A 17853-nucleotide genomic window follows, 5' to 3' on the forward strand; every position below is an offset into this window, starting at 1 on the left:
CCCTGGTTCCGTAATGCCTGAATGACTGCTAGGGTTTCGACAGAGTCAAATGCTTTCTTATAATCTATGAAGGCTATATATAGGGGTTCAGTATACTCAGCGCACTTCTCTATCACCTGATTGATCGTGTGAATATGGTCCATTGTTGAATAACCTTTACGGAACCCTGCTTGTTCTTTAGGTTGACTGAAATCTAAGGTTGCAGAGATTCGGTTAGCGATTACCTTGGTAAATACCTTGTAGACGACTGACAGTAAGCTGATCGGCCTGTAATTTTTCAAGTCGTTCATCTCGCCTTTCTTATGGATTAGGATGATGTTCGCGTTCTTCCAATATTGCGGTAACACTGCGGTCATTAGGCATTGCGTATACAGGTTTGCCAGTTTTTCAAGTACAATTTCTCCGCCATCCTTCAAGAGGTCTGCTGTTATCTGAACCTCACCAGGTAGTAACTACAGAGGCATAAATGCTGTCGTGACGTCTGTAGTTGCAACACGACCACGACAAAAAAGCTGTAGTAGCAAAGCCGGCTGTCGTGACGACAGATTCTTGTCGTCACTACAGATGCAGCTGCCGTGGCAAAATATGTCGCGATACATGAATCTGTCTACACAACAGCCAACAGTCGAACAAGATAATTCTGTCGTGAGGACAGCTTTGCAACTGCAGTTGCAAAGCTGTTATGTGTTTATTTCTTGCGATGAAAGAGAATATTTTTACCCCTTTCCTGCTCACACAATCAACGACGAAATGAAACTTACAATTTTAACACCGGGGACACAGGAGCAGAATTGAGTTTACTATTTTGCTCGCTGTAACACGACGACTAACAAAATAAAACACACAATATCGCCCTAAACCCGACACCGCAACTCACAGCCAATAAAAAAAATTCACAGCATATCCACGGGGTGAATGATGATGAGTGGGCGAAGCTCCTGAGGGGAAATCATCGGTAAAACCGTGACTCTTCAGTGAAAGTTCGCCCACTACATCTGTGTCCGAACGTAACGTCTAAAAAGTCTCGCTTAAACCGCGCGTCGGCACCTTGGGGCTGAGCTCACCTGATGCGTTTTGCAGACGCCTCACGAGCTGTCACTGCATCGGGGTCTGCCTGCGGATACGCGCGCTTTCTCACCGCTTCCCGTTCTCTGACGTTTTGGAGATCCTCTTCGCGCCGCAGCCGTGCCGCTTCGCGTACGGCAGGGTCCTCGCGCCGTTGCCGTGACGCTTGGGCCTCTCGTTCTTGAACGCTGGGATCTTGGCGGCGTCGTCGCGCAGCCAGACGACACGCTTCGGCCTCCCGCTCTCGTACGGCAGGATCTTGGCGGCGGCCGCCTTGCGCGCTCGCCGCTCTGCAGCCTTATCCATCGGGCGACTCCGAGCGCGCGCCAACAGCGAACGGATTTAATTACAACGCTCGCCGCCATCTAGTAAACAATCCAAGAACTAAACTAGAGGTAGCCACGCCATCTAGTAAACAATCCAAGCGCATCTTTTCATCATATACAAGTACCGCCATCTAGTAAACAATCCAAGAACTAAACTAGAGGTAGCCACGCCATCTAGTAAACAATCCAAGAACTAAACTAGAGGTGGCTACATATATACGTCGAGGATGGACAGACCCACGCCTTAAGGAGCTTCGCCCCTAAAAATAAAAAGGTGCGAACGCCCAAGAAGTGTCTTTCCATAAAAACCAAATTGTACGTGAGAAAAAAAGCTGAAACCGAAACTCCACACCTACCCACATCGTGGCAGCAGGCGAACAGGTGAAGCACCAATGACAAAACTAAAAGAGAATCAATAAAGCAGATACAATAAAGCACAATAAACCACATGGACGCGAAATCACGCGTCGCGCGATCGTCGGCGTCGTTCGGCGTCAACGCGCGGGCCCTCAGGAGAGGGCGAGCAACTGCATGAGACCGGCGAAGTCGCGCGCCAGTAGCTGCGTCAGCGGGCGTTGCTGGACGCCAATTGCCATCCTGTTGAAGTCGTTTATGAGCAGTTATTATCGATTATTGAACTGCAATTATCAAGACTTTAGCTTTAGCAAAAAAGAAAATCACTTGGCATATTTATTCATTGCTATATAAGGTATGTTAGCAATGTATCTCGAGTCATCGTGGTCAAATCTGAACAAAATAAGATAGGATGATAAACGAAGACGCACCTCGCAAAACTGATTTAGTTGCTTCTTGATTTAACCTGCATGTTATGTACCGACTGCAGGTGCATGAATTCAAAGTGTAAGCAAAACAAATTTCAGCGCTGCCTTGATACTGAGGTTACCGTCGAACGTCATTTGTAGGTTAAAAGGCAAGGTACTCTGGCACCCTGACTGTACCCCGTAAAAAAAAACCCTGATGAAACCCTCGCCGCAAAAAGTAGAAAAAAAAGGCTTTTTCAATATTCGAACCACGGACATCAAAACAGAAGTCCGACACCCAACCCCTCGACCACACAAGGAGACAGGGAGGCACAGAGAATTCGGTGTACCAAACGACGCTGCCCACAAATAGTGTCTGGTGTGCTTTGTTTTGGTCGTGTTTGAGAGACTTGCGCAGTGGTAACGCTTGTTTCTTGCGCACCGATCTTGGAGCCGAGGACGATAATGCTAGTGCTACGAGCGATATAACCACAGGTTCCTCATTTGAGTCAAGAAAAGCTATCGCACATCCCCCGTCAGCGCAAGCCACGGGAGCTACGAATGGAAGGAAATGCGCCGCTAGAATTCTGGCGTTGATAACGCTTGCTCGTCACGCACCGATCTTGCAGACAAGCCACATTATGCTTATACTGGATGCGATGTAGCCAGAGCTCAATTATTTAAATCGCAGATCCCCAATCTCCCCGTTGAAAGCCGAACAAGCCACAAATGAATAAGCGCTGCGAACAAAAATAGTTTGCAATTTGCCTCAAGGCAACCGATTCCCGCAAGTTAAAAATAAATCGATTGTTTTCTGCTGAAAGGAATGACCCCAAACCACGCGAAAACGGACGCTGTCGCCCGCTTTCCGATGCTCTCTCGCGATATCTGGCGAGCGTAGACATCGGCGTCGCTCGGGCGTCAGCTCGCGTAGCCGTGCATTTCTGGCGACGACGTCGACGCGAGAAAACGCCGAAAGTGCTCTGCATGTGGTTGGGCCTTAAAGCTGCCCCGACCACTGCAAAAAGAAAAGAGAATCAGCGCACATACTATGTAGCCGAGCACAGTGCAGAAACACGGTGCAAAAAATGATGTGTGACTGTGACTGACAGTGATAACACATGAAAGAACCGTGCTGAAGTTGGAAGCTGCTATCACTACTTAATACTGTGCTAATTTTTATCAAGTCGTTTGTAACCCGTAAATAAATTATGTTCATTATTACAACCAAAATGATTGAGTTTTCATGTATCGCTTCATCGGCTTCATCTTCTGGCATCAACCAACGCCGCCTATATAGGCCGACTGAAGCCGTAGCCAGCCGTAGCCGCAGCCCTCACTTGCAACACACATGGCAACACACCTTACGCAGCGTTTCTTTTCTTGCGCTGGTCGATCGTTGTCGTATGCACGTAGTGTGACCGTGTAACAAAGCGTAACCATGTAACGTTTTCGTTCAGTATGTTTTGCAAGGTAGAAGAGAAGTCGTTGGGCCTACAGACGAGCGTAATTTTTTTGTGGTGGACGTCGACGACTACGAGCGTGGCGTGGGAAGTGTTTTGGCTCGGCGACAGCGAGACGCGGGGAGATTATTCGACGGCACCATCGTTCACATGACCGGTAAGTGTTCTTACCCTTAAATTGTGCATAACAGTGTCTGAGCGCTTTTTAGCAGTTTTACATCTGCCACTAACCGCAGAAAGTAAGGAATGAATATCCGCGTGCCGGCTGAGCCGTCGGAAGGCGCGGAGATCCGCTTCACTGTAAATGGCGCCGACGCCGAAGAAAATGGCTCGTATTACCACCTTGCACATTTTCCACGTAACACGCTCTATTCAGGACTGTGCTGGCTACCAGTTAGTTGGGTTAGGAATTCATCTGCATTGTTCGTGTCGGCGTCGAGTAGTCGCCAAGCCACATTCTCACGTACAGTCGGCAAAAGGCTTTAACGCGCGAGCGGCGTGCTCCGGAGTGCGCGGGAGACACGTAGTGATAACGCCTGGTTTAAGATAGGTAGAATGTGTGCATGCGAGGCCTGTATCAGCGCGATGGCTGTGTCCCTCCTCGCTGCACCCGTCGCCTTGGCTTCCACGCCTTCTTTTACCGTAATAAGAGCTGTGTGCCTGCGCTGCCGGGCCGGGAAACAAAACCGGAGATTACCCGCCTTAACGCTCGTTGTGCGAGTTTTTCGTCTGCATTAACCTTGGCGCACAGCTGTTCATTGCGTTATCGTGCCGCAAATAGCTGCATGAGTCCCTTCAGCGCCACTGTCCGGTTTCAGGGCTCGGTTTTCCATGTCACTGCTGACGGGCTCACGCCACAATACTCAATGCACTGTGCAAGTGATCACGGCCCGATATCTAGTTACTATAAAACATCGGCAGCGATGCGTTTTCTGCTATTGTCGTTCGTTGTCTCGCATACAGGAAAACACTCCTGTCTAAATTGTGTAGGGCGCCGCAAAAAAAGCGTTGCACGTAGTTAAACGCAGCCAACGCTCTACTACCAATCGCTCATTTCCGCTATTGTTTCCCGGCCCGGCAGTGCAGGCAGCGCTTCTCACGACGAAAGAAGGTACGGAATTCAAGGCGACGGGCACAGCGACGAGGGAAAGAACCATCCGCTGATGCGGGTCGCGCATGCTCACATTCTACCGGTGTCAAACCAGGTGTTCTCACTAAGTGTCTCGCGCGCAGTCTAGAGCACGCCGCTCGCGCGTTATAGACAAGCCTTTTACCGACTGTACGAGCTTCGAAATCGTGGTTTTTCTGTGAATGCCGTCTTGCCAGCAGCCACTGCAGTAATGTTATTTGTAAATGCTCTTATCGAACATGACACACATAAATGCCAAGGCGCTAGAATAGCCACCGCTTTCAGGTATGTTTATTAAGAGAAGTCAATATTTGCATGAAAGTTGACCTCATAACTATCATTAAACACGTGTAAAATGACACTGAAGTGTGCTTGTTGCTCTAAAGAGGTGTCATTATGGTGGACGAGGCTCGGAACAAGTATGGCATGTTATCTCTTGACCTCTCATTGCAGGCAGACAAAAAAACTGCGAAGGCAGAGAAAAGATCAGCGAAGGTCGACATCATTCTTCGAGCTGCCGCAAGGGACCAAGACACTGTAGCAGTTTTAAGGAAGAGGGTCGTGCAATTGGAGGCCAAGATGCGGGGGCTGCGATCACTCAACATGGAGTGGCCGGCAAGTTCTTTTCACCAGTGCGTAAACAATGCTCCATCTCTGTGCATGGCTTCTTATCACTATTATGAGCTAAGCAACGTACCAGATACTGCAGTTGCTATCATGCTTAGTTGGCTGTAATGTCAACTGTTGCAGGAAGGTTTCACTTCCTCAAACATGCGGCTTTACCATCTAAGGAGCCTACAGCCTGATTGAACAGGTTCCTTTCTTTGCGTGGGTGAAAACTAAACTGCCCTGCAGCACGACCTTGTCACGTGGCTTCTATACGAAGATTTTGAGCTATTGGTTTATCTAGTTGCTAGGCATGGCCTTTTTGCAGGCACTGCATAAATTACTGCCCGTTAAAGTGCTTTACTCGCTGTAAAAGATTTTGACAATGAGATTGTTTGGAAGAGAAGGCCTAGAAAAAAAAAATCATAAAACTGCAATTCTAGTGAAAGTGCAGGAACACGGCAATGCTGCTTTATGTTTTGTAGCAGACTTGCTAACAATGTGACTATGAGTGGGCAACACAACTTATTGCTCTATATTTTTCATACAGCCCCAACCCTAAAAGTGACTTGTTAGTCTCATAAAAGGACAATCTGCAACTATGTAGAATGACTTGTTTGCGATTTTGTCCGGCGTGCTGAGAATGGTATTGACCAACGTTTAAATTCCTTAAAAGCGGAGCAATTTATTAAAGGCTGTGGCTAGCGTTCCGTCCAGGCGGAACGATATACAAGTGCTAAAGTTCCGTCGAGACGGAACGGGGCGCTGCGGGTTATGCTTCTGTCCAGACGGAATACGTCTGAGAGCTTAGCGTTCGCCGGCGTGAAATTTGTACAGTTCCATCCAGATGAAAGGAAAACCGGCTGATTAGACGACGGGCTTCGTCTTCAGATTTGGTGAAGGCGTTGCGCTTCGGATAATGGCAGTATTGTACCGGGTTCGATTCCCCCCGGACATGCTTGTTTTTTTTTCTTTCTTTGCGTGGTTGAGCCAGCGTTTTGCAACAGTTAACTTCTTGCCCACTTTACAATTGACGCGGGGAGAGCAGTCGGTCTTGATTTCGCACTCAACCGGCTGCTCCGCAACCGCTCAATAGAGCCAAGGCCGACGTGTCCATCGCCAGAGATCCGATCACCTCTAGTTCGTAATGGTGATTCGGTGATTCGTAACGGTGACTGTAGCTAGTCAATGAGCAGAAGTGGTTTGACCGGTAGGGTAAAAATCTACAAAACTCAAGAAAGGCGATCCGACGGAGCATTTTCTGCCCGCGAAAATGCGCCGCGCACGCCACAGGCGCGCTGCAGCTGCAGCGGAACCACCGGTACGCTGCGACCGGTGCGGCCAGTGGCAGGAACATGGCGGCGGCTTCGGCCGAGAAGTGGTGTAGGGAAACTCTATGGTGTCGGGAGCACGAGCGACCGCTCAAAATGCCGCTCAAGACACACACGAAGTTGTTTGAGCGGTAAAGGAGCTTATAATTTTGGGCGAAAACGGTACTACAAAACATCATCCGCACAGCTAGTGAAAGCGCCCATGCAGTATCTGCTGGGGTGGTGGCCTAAAATCTCTGGCGGTCTATGCTGGTGGAGCCAGCCGGCTGAGTCGAGCGCTTCGAAACTGCCGCCATGAGGCGCGTGCCTCCCCAATGGCGCAAGTCGCAGGCTCCTCCCACTGCCGCGCGCGACGCGCGTCATTTTCTGAGTGAGGCAGCTAGAAGACGCGGGCGTCAAAAAAAAAAAAAAAGCCCGCTTCACAACAAGCAGCGATGCCAGTCGTTCTTGATATTTACCCAGCTGAATGAACCGCTTCCGCTCATTGACTATCCAGAAGAACCGTTAATTAGTAATCACCATTACGAACTAGAGGTGATCGGAACTCTGGCGATGGACACGTCGGCCTTGGCTCTATTGAGCGCTACCGGAGCAGCTGGTTGAGTGCGAAATCAAGACCGACTGCTCTCACCGCCTCAATTGTAAAGTGGGCAAGAAGTTAGCTGTTGCATAACGCTGGCGCAACCACGCAAAAAAAAGAAAAACCAAGCATGTCCGGGGCGAATCGAACCCGGTACAATACTGCCATTATCCGAGGAGCAACCCCTACACCACATCTGAAGGTGGAGCAGGGCATCTAATCAGCCGGTTTTGCTTTCGTCCAGACGGAACTGTACAAATTTCACGCCGGCTCCGTCTGGACGGAACGCTAAGCTCTCAGTTGTATTCCGTGTGGACGGAAGGATAACCCGCAGCGCCCCGTTCCGTCTGGACGGAACTTTAGCACTTGTATATTGTTCGGTCTGGACGGAACACTAGCCACAGCCTTTATTAAAACTGATTGCCTGTACTGCGTATTTTTTTAAGAGTGCAACACTTTTTCATGTGACTCAGGCACCTCTCCAGGGAGTGAAAAGAGTGGACATGGCCTGCAGCTCCCTGCCAGCATGAGCCCTGCAGAACCACCAGCAACCGACACCAGCTGCGCCAGCACGAGCCTGGCGGCACTACCAGCACGAGCCCTCTACGGCGCTGGCTGTGAAGAAAGTAGGTGTTTAACGCTTTCTTTCTGTTAGTCTCAGAACTTGGCTTGTTTTTGCTACTGTAGAAAGTAATCGTTTTGTAAAACATGGGGTATGCTCGACAAACAGGGTCACGTAAGACAACTCCAAAGCGGCGGACTGCTGTGCAGCTACAACAAGCAGTGTGCCCAGTACCAACAGCAGTGCTCATCAATATTTCTATGCTTATGTGTATTTTGTACTTTTATTGTTCTCGCACCATTCGTACTGCTGTAAAATGAATATGCATTGCATCTATGCGCAAATAGCTTATTTGGAAAGCTTGCAAGCCGTACCTAATTTGTGTTTGCTTTTGCCGGCCTCAGCCAATCGCACAGCTGGGCACATAGGATATCTAGGTTCTGTTGCGGCAAATGAGCTAGTGGGTTGCATGACCATTCCCTTTTTCCCTAATTATATAGCTTATTCGGGTGAAGCGTTCATTAAAAGTGGTGTCACTATGATTGTAATGTGGCAATCTTTCGAATGAACCAAACTCGTGTTTTGTCTGCATAGCCCCTTTAGCTGAAAGTTTTACAAGCTGGCATATACTTTTGGAGAGAAGTTTTATGAGTGTAATGTTATGCTCTGCAGTAATATTGTTACGCGACGGCCACCAGTATCTCCATTTTTCTTCGGGGCAAGGCTTTTACCGTCGCGGAGAATCCGTCGGTAGCAACCAGTGCGAGTTTGATGATGTCGACGCACAGCCGGAAATTTTTGACGTTGATAGCTGCGGTGAGGACGAGATGGGATGAGTATATACAGTGAAGTCCTGGCCGCCGCATATGATGGTGATGGTCGTGATAAGCACCGGCCCCGGAACAGCTGTAACCACCGCCGACATTCGAGGCAGCATCCAAAGCCCTCGGAGAAGCGCCGGAGATCTGGGCGGGGGAACGTCGTCGGCTCTACATCTGGTCGTGGCTGGTCAGTTCGTCTGGTCTCGGCGGGGCATGGGCAGGGGACACGGGGCTGGGGAATGGTCGCGTCCATGGCTCACCGGGGCTGGGGCGGGCCGACGCTTTCCAAGAGCCAGGGTGAGATCGCTTCATGAGTCGAGGCGAGGTGAAGCTCGGGGCCGGGATGGGACTGTACCCCGCACGCTCCACCAAAATGTTACGCGACGGCAGGACACAGATGAGACGAACGATGAAATGGGGTGGAACGATCTATTTACAGTATTTACAAGCTGCCATGGCCGAGTCCGCTCAGTCTGCTCGAGCCCTCTTCCACGTCGTCTTCGATGCCGAGCTAATCCGCCATGGGGCATTGTCCAGTGGTCCCGTCACAATATAAATGAGAAAAGCACCACTTTTTCAGCACGGGGAGCATCCGTTTTACTGCGAAGCAGTCTGTGTTTAAACCCCCCCCCCCCCGCCCCCCTTCGGGTTTTATTACAGTGAAGCCATTTTCTGGGTGCCGCTTGCTCTTGTCGTTTTTGCTAAGCACACACATATAAGCGGTTGCTGGTTTACGCGTGCACATGCGGGGACCAGAAGAAGGAGGGTAGGTCGTGCATGCAAAACTATAGGTTTCACACCCTCGTATATGTGGAGTCTTACACATGGACGTCGAACAACCAAATGCGACCTGTCTGGTGTTTTCACTGGTCGAGCAAATTTGGTTGTGTGCTACGCACACAGTAAGAGAAACAGACAGCCCAATGTTTGTTTGCTAGAATAAAGCTCGAGTCCGTCCAAGTTTAATTCAGTAAAACGACTGGTAAGTATGCTGCCTTGCATATTATGAACAAACGTGGTTTGTTTCGTGCACTTCGTCGACTGCGCCCGGCTTCGCAGCTCATCTATGTGGAGCCATTGTGTTTAGTTCTATGAAATGGCAGAGGTTAAAAACACAGTTTTGGCAGTCTAATTTGCAGTCTTTTTACGTTGTTTGCCATTGTCTTGCATTACATGTATTGTTTTGTTCTATTGATGCAGATCCCTTCTGGCACTACCTGCAGATGAAGGGCTGCGAACCAGGGGACATGAGCAAGCGACACATGCTGCTAGCGAGATATCTAGCACGAGGGTCCGTGGATCTGCACTTATAAGAAGGTACATGTTTACTAATTTGGTTGCTGGAAACCTAGGCCAGTGTCTCTACTGTTTTAAAGGGACCCTGCAGCACTTGCCATCGACTACTCGGAATGTAGTTTGGGGCAAAGTCTATTGTCCTAGAAATCGCCCTTCCAAGAATTATGAAAAGCCCTTTACTGTCACCGAAACTATGCACGATTAGAAATCGCGCATAGTTGTTCTCTCTCAACTCGACTGCGGACAACGCAACGAAAGCTGTGTGCTCTCTCCTGGAGAGGGGGGCGGCTTGCAGCGTTCTCTTCGGCGTCCTTGGACATATAGGTATGTCCAAGGTACATATCATAGGCTGGGGAATGCCTATTCTCTGCAACGTGGGGGAGGGGCAGGAGTCAATTCTGGTTTGGGGCCACAAAAAAGCAGGCATGGCTGCCTGCTTCCAAGCGCGCGCTCAGGCTGGTAGAGCGTTTTTGAAGCAATAAGCAATTGTTGGCTAGTGATCTTGTTGAAAGGAGAGTATTGAGTTTTTCACTCAAACTCCGTGCGCACTCAGCAAAAGAAATACCAAACTGCGCGTGCAGGTTTATGCATAGAATAGATTGGTACACAGCGCCAATAACGGTGAATCCTCACAAGAAATGTGAGAAATGAGTCGCAAAGTTGACGAGCGACAGCCAACTGAACAGCATGGCCGCAATGACGTCATTTAGGCCATTCCAAGAGTGAAGAGTGCGCGGTTGGTTTTTCCCCGTCTTTCACGATTTGTGTGCTCACCGCTTCGCATGGACTTGTAATATTTGGCTCAGGTATTCCTGGCAGTGTAATCTAAACATTGTGCAGGTTTACTGGCACTGTTTAAAGAGTGTTGCAGGGTCCTTTTAATCCAAAATGGTCAGTTACTGAAATCGAGGCATTTTTGATTGTCTGCATTGATAGTTTGATTGTCTAAATTGACACGGCAACTATGCACCTCGACTGAGAAGACTGCAGTTCACGCTGCGCGCAAATTTTGCATTGGGGAGTATCGGCACTTTTTCTTTTTAATGTGTTTAATTTGCTGAAATTTAATCGTTGCTTAACTTCACTTAGATTTATGAGCTGGCTTATACTCTTTGGGGAAAGTTTTATGAGTATGATGTCACGCTGTAGTATTTTAACTCTCGTTGGCGCTGGAAAATTGACCGATTTTTAGGGCTCCACGAAAAAAAATGTTTTCTGCAAAATCATTTGTAAGAACTATTTAATATTTAAAAAATTACCACGCGTGGTGCCCATGCCATGCGGTGAAGTCCAACCTGCGTTTCAACATGGGCAATTTTGGGTGGTTCCCTGGAAGAAATCTGGCGATTTAACATTATCAGAGGCACCAATGTGCCCCCGTGTGACGTAAAAACATTTTGTCAGTGACTGACTTTGCATTTACAGCCAGCACAGTATTCGGGACAAGCACGCGATGCGGAAAAACATGCATGGAGTTGAAAACAAAACTCCGTGGTTGATGCTTGTTGACGTTCACTGTCAGTTATCGCTAAAAACATAAACTTGCGGTTTATCATCACCTTCTGACTCGCTATTGTAGCCTTGCTTACAGAAATGCGGTGTGCGTGCAATGCGCTAAAATCGTGCCCCGCAAACTTTGCCCAAGTAGCTGTTGTGCGATAATAAAGATCAGCACTATGAGCCTCATGCATTGCAGCGCACCTGACATTTTTAAAATGAAACAGTACAAAAGGTATTGGAGACTCCATCCAAATAGACATTTCAATTAAGGAGCAGCACTAGACCTCTGGAGATACCCTTGTATGGAAACGAAACTGGCAGGCGGACAGCTGGGGGTGTGTAAAGCCGGTTTGAAGTGCTCTTTTTGTCGGAACTGATATCTGGTGACTGGGTGTTATCTTTTGACTTGCATCAGTAGTTCTTATTGCAGAAAACGTTTTAGGGTGGGGGGGAAATCAGGAGTGGCATGCTTTTTTTTTGTGAGGATGTTTAGCGGATGCTCAAGGCGCCATGGCAGGTAGGCTTAAAGTTGAGTAACTGCAGAGTAACACTAAATATGAATTTCGCGATGCAGAAACAAAACCGAAACTGTTGTTAACTGTTTGAATGGTCCTGTGGTAAGTAGAACTACAACACAACTAAGAACAATGTGCGCAAAGGCAATAAGACTGCCTAAACTGCCTAAAATCGTGAAGTAACTTTGCAAACGGGCACTGCTTGATATTTTAAGCCGATTTCAGGGGTTATTACTGTGTGACTGCAAACCTGACGTTTAAAAATTATCATCTGATTCAGCCTTCATGCCCTGATAATAAAAACCCAAACGCTGATGCAGAGTACCTACGGTTGGCATGCATTGTTCTTTAGTAGCAGTGACGCACAAAGACCACTCCCCTTTCTGTACCCATGTGATGCAAATGCATGTCAAATGTCACGTTTTTTGTTGAAAAATGAAAACAAAACTGATTTTGAAAGGACATTTTCTGAGCTAAGTCCCAATGGCTTGACTTGTTCCAGAAATGCCAGGAATGCTGTGGAAAGGGGCTTGCAAGGAATCGTTTAAATTGAACGTTTTTGAATAGGCACAGTAATGTGAAAAGCACTTTATCAGCAATAGAGAGCACTTCTTATTGCTCAGCATGCAGAGGCGTGTTTAGCTTTTATAAAATGGTGCAGTTTAAGGACACAGTATTAGCAGTATGATTTTCAGTTTTTTTGTGCTGCCTGTCATTGTCTTGCATCAATCTTCTTTTTTTTTTGTTCTATCGATGCAGGTTTCTTCTGGCATTACCTCCAAGTGAAGGTCTGCGAGCAAGCTGAAATGCACAAGCGCCACAAGCTTCTGGCTAGATATCTTGCGCAGAATTTCGCTGATCTGCGCCGATAGGAGGTACATGGGCTTGTTGGCCAATTTGGCTGGTGTGAACGCCAGAGCCAGTGTCTCTACCGTTTTAATACTAAACAGTCATTGTGAGAAATGGCGGCATTTTTAATGGTGGATGTAATTTGCAATGTCGTTTTTGTGCTTCATGAGGTGTGCATTGATAGTTTTTTTGTGTCTTTCTGTGGCTTTCTGCAGCTGTACAATTCATTAGTGACAGCCTGTAGCTATTGGTGGCTTTTTCCTGGGAATGTAGTGTATTTACTATAAGGTTTTTGCAGCTTCAGACAACTTTGCAGCGTTAGAATGGCGCGGATCATCCATAATGCTTGTAGTTAGGGACGGTGCCCTTTTGGCCTTCGGCAAGCCAATTCTAATGGTACTTGTACTTTTTTCGAGCCTGGAGCTGTGTGTGCATGAAGGAAACTAAAATAAAATTTTTGTATTCTCCTCAGTTTGCCTGTGGATGGGCTCATGGCTTATTTGGGCTGTCTTAACTGTTTACTTACAGTGGACAGCCCAAATACAGTGCATGGCTGGATTCAATAATACTGATATTTGCTGCAACAGAATTGTTATGAATGCATTGTGCGACAGGTCAGGACTGCAAGACGCCAGGATTACATAACACAGCATCAGGACTTCGACAAGACAGGCATGATTCTCGCAGTAGAGCATCAGAACTGTGACATACTACAGGATTACTACAGGACTACGACATACTACAGGATCACTACAGGGCCACGACATACTACAGGATCACTACAGGTTTACTACAGGACTATGACGTACTACAGGACTACAACACACGATAAAAAAACAAAATTGCTAAAGGAATACTACACACGACAAATGTCAGAATGACGACACAACACGACGACTGTACGACAAGACTACGACGGTACGACTGTACGACACGCAAAAATACGACAAACGACATACTACAGTAATTTTCCTGTTGTCATTTTCGACTGGGAGACGCTTAATTTATTGTATTCAATATATTTGTTGGCTGTATTTTGGAAAAATTTTTAGTTTTTGTGTAATCCTCGGTGGCTATTCCGTCACGTTCCCAATACCCACCCTTTGCTTCGTCAACTGTTCCCGTTGACGTAAAATATCCAATCCAATTCGAGGGGCTTGACATTGTAGGAATAACGTTTGCGATGTGTGTATGGCGATAATCGCACCTCCGTTCGCTTCGACCCTGTCCGAATGGAGCGATCGGATAGACGCCGGCTTCATAACGTCAGGGGGCAGTTTTCATTTCGGCTAAGGGAAGCGTTTGTTTCTTTCACTCACGTATATTCTTCACCACCGTGAGGGCATTGGCGTACGACGGCTTTAGGGAGGACTATAAAGCTCAGTTTTAAGAACTGAAAACATACCTTTTGCTGATGCGCGCAGAAAGCCACTTTTTTTCGGCGCCACCAGGAGGCCGAAAGAGTCGGACAGGCCGCGTACAAGCTGCTGTTTTTTCATGCCGGAAACGGGAATAATCCACCACACACCTTCAAGAATACATGGAGCTGATTATTTTCTACGAGTGGCACCTAGGGATACTGCAGAGTACCTCGTAAGTGAGTTTTTTTTTTCTTCAAAGTTTGCCGACTTCGTATTCCCGGAGTGACTGCGGCTCCAGTAGGCCTGACGAAGAGTACGGCTGTGCGCTACCTGCACAGGCAGCCTAACAGGGCTGTACTCGCGGGGGTTTTGGTGTGGACGAGTGTGCTACCCTCTCCAGCTTATCAACTAATGCAGCCGGTACGACTGCAGGACGCTCGAAAGAAACGCCGTATTCGCCAGCCCTTGCTGTGTTAACAGTCACGGCTCTCACCGGCCATCCTCAGCACAGTGGGCAGCGGGGGACTTCATAAAATTGCGGCGGTGAAGAATAATTGCTGCGTGCTCCCGCAACTTTTTGTACCTTTCTGCACACTGCATGGGTGCTCGGGCCTTCGTGAGTGCGTCGTGATGAACCTTCCGTGATTTTCCGAGGGGTGTCACTGCTTTCCAGCTCATCCGTTCGCATCACGTCGCGAGGAAGGAAGGTCTAGTAAAATACCCGCCTGGCGGATGATAGAGAACCTGCGCTCGTCCCCGAAAGCAGAAAACGTTCTTTTTTTGTAGCTTTCCCAAGTGTGTGCGGTACAATTGACCACACAACCAGCCTCAACAACACCTGGAGGCCCCTGGATATAATTGACTTCAAGCCCGCACAAACCGATCAACTTAACAAAACGGACCCAGGAACCATTCGCCTTTATTTGCGGCACCAAAACAGTTAAAACAGCCTGCATGCACCCGAACCGTGAAAATCTGAAGTTAATCCAGGACCACTGTCACCCAATGCTGCTCCCGTTAGCGAACACGAGTCATTTTTCTTCAGCTGGCCGACACCTGCTCAAGTTCCGCAGTCTCAACGCACACTCACGCAGTGTAAAATCAAAACAGTGCTCGGAATTACCTGTAGCTCGAAAAAGTTCCACACAACACCTAGGCAACTGCTCGTAGTAATCGCAAATCGAACAAAGAAAGCCGCGCAAACCAGGTTAGAACTTGGCCCCTGTATGTAGATAGCCATTTATGACGGACAGGAGCCCAGTGTTTACAGACGAAAAATATCAAATGCACCAAAATTACCGGATTTTGAAGACACGTTTTAAAACATAATTTAAGTTACTTTGAGGGTAAACAGAAGCCGAATTATTGTAAAACAAGGCTTCCAAACGAAAGGGAACTGCCAATTTTGGCTGTTAACTTGGAACGTACAAAAAATCAGTACTGGGCGGATTAAGCTGTATGAAAGATGACACGAACAAAAGGAAAAAGCAAGGAAAAGGCGTACCAGATAGGAAAAAACACCTCACAAAAATAAAAACGAAGGCACAATGAGCTAACAACGATCAGATCAGGCGTGGTACACTGCAGAGGTTTCTGAAGAAGTGTTTCTTTCCGAGAAAGAGAAAGCAGAAAACTGGGACAGCCAGACAGAAAGACAGCCATCCTGCCAATCAAGAAAAAAATACGTATTGCCTTGCTGGGTAAAACCCATCTGAATATTTCGTGGACACCTTATCGCTTTTTTCATATTCCTCCCACGCTGCACCAGTTTTTCAGTCTACGGCAACTGTAGACCAGACGCAAATGCTATAGTTGCTCCTACAGCCACCACTACGGAAGCTGCAACAGGCCCCCCGCTTGCTGGGTGTGCAAGAAGCACAACTACGACTGCGGCGAGGATATTAACACGTGCCATGCCTTCTCCTCCCGCCTCTGCCCGACTTACGCCTGGCTTGTCATGGAGGAGGCTGAAGTAATCTTGACAATATGTGAGTAGCCTCCTAGTAAAGAATTTTTGAACTGCCATACAAGAGCTTCCATCTGTGCATATATGTGCGTTCTATTACTGCTGTGACTATAGCTTCCAACATTGAACGATGGAAATGGACAGAGCGAAAGAAGGAAAAAAAGTATTGCCCTCGACTCTGTGAAGAAGGCTGACTTGGAATGCTGGACGCAGTCCACCTAGTGCACGAAACAAAACACGTTTGATGCAATTTGTGATTTAGCACATTTCCTAGACAATTTGCTGAAAGAACCTCTGAAGGATCCAAGCTTTTTTCTTGCAGATAATCTGTAGCTGACTGTGTCCCTCCCGCGCCGTAAGCATCTTAGTGTTTGTGTAACACACAAACCCAATCCGCTCTACCACTAGGGACTCCGGACAGGTCCGATCGGGTCGTTTAACGTCCGCGTTTAAACCTCGCACCAGCACAACAGACGTGCCACCCATAATTACGGGCATAAAACCCATAGCTGCTCGGGACCGCCCCTCCTTCTAACCGCCAAAATTCTCCCCTACAAACCTGCGCTAAAGTGGCAACCGGTCATGTGTCCGTGGTTATAAGTAACAGATGCAGTCGAAAGTATTCCCTGAAAGCCCTCTGAGAAAGTGATATTTGCTCACGCCGGCGTTCCAAGCCCGCAAGTGGCTGTTCATCTGGGAGGGATTCGACGCTACTCAACGAGCTAAACTTCAGGCGTTAACGGCTGCGGCAGCAGCTTTCTGCTGTTTTTGCAACCATTATTTCTTGTGTTAGGGCCACGGCTTCAATTGTTGCTTTTCCTCCACAGGAATGGCATGCATCCGTTCCATGACGATGTCAAACCTGGAAGTGTTTAAGCTCTATTCTCGCGTACGAAAATGTGGCTGTACGTTTTCCTTTCCCCTTGTAGGCATCCTACTGGCTCTGTCAGATGCTCTGTAAAAAGCAGGACAGCCGACTAAGGGCATTGAGCCGTGTAATTGCGGCATTTAAACCTCCAACCAGCACAACTGGCATTTTATCGGCAGCGGCATAAAGTCGTGCGGTGCGTGCACGCCCCCTTTTTACACACGCAAACCGTGCACGCATAAACCGAGTACCGGTGGTGGTACATACTGAAGCATAAAAGACACCGGCGAAAATGTCGCTCGGAAGGTCTTCCAAGCTCAAAACTTACGCCGCTGTTCCAACTGGGCAAGTTTCTCATCAACCGTGAGGGGTTCGCAACAATTTGGCGAAGTTTAATTACAACGCAAACGGCGACGGCCGGTTTCGGTTGTTTTAGGGGGCAGCCCTTTGGCAGGCGTTACCTGAGCTTCGCGGGAGCGGCGTCTGTTTATGTCCGCGTAACCGAGTGAGCGAACGCAGCAGTGACGAAAGAACGAAAACAGAGATGAACGTCTAGCGAAGGATGAGGTGGAATATCACACGTGTGGCTGCGACGTCATCTCTCTCACTGCCTTTCCCTCACACGTATCTTGCGTCACCACCAGATAGTGCCCTCCCTCTGACATGTTCCCCCGACAATGTTCCATTCTCCACTAATCCAACCCGGGTGACATTGGCACGGTAGGTTCAAACACGATATGCAACAACTTGCAATGCTGCTTCATTGTGCGGGTCGAATGTGAACCACGTAGCATTTGCGCGGGAGGTTCAAACACGATTTGCAGTATGCTGGCCGGTGGCGCCGGCGCACTGCG

The 17853-nt window shown here is 48.1% G+C and overlaps 1 long non-coding RNA gene across 1 annotated transcript; it reads left to right on the forward strand.

The window, feature by feature from the left end:
- Positions 1–3510: 3510 nt before the first annotated feature.
- On the forward strand, positions 3511–13215 carry LOC144180756 (uncharacterized). Its single transcript, XR_013324541.1, has 5 exons — positions 3511–3772; positions 5198–5376; positions 7735–7887; positions 9845–9961; positions 12715–13215. It is a non-coding gene; the product is annotated as an uncharacterized LOC144180756 (long non-coding RNA).
- Positions 13216–17853: the final 4638 nt, after the last annotated feature.

This window comes from Haemaphysalis longicornis, unplaced genomic scaffold (assembly GCF_048455015.1).
Source record: "Haemaphysalis longicornis isolate Haplotype H1 unplaced genomic scaffold, Haemaphysalis longicornis Haplotype H1 scaffold_4, whole genome shotgun sequence".
Taxonomy (NCBI): domain Eukaryota; kingdom Metazoa; phylum Arthropoda; class Arachnida; order Ixodida; family Ixodidae; genus Haemaphysalis; species Haemaphysalis longicornis.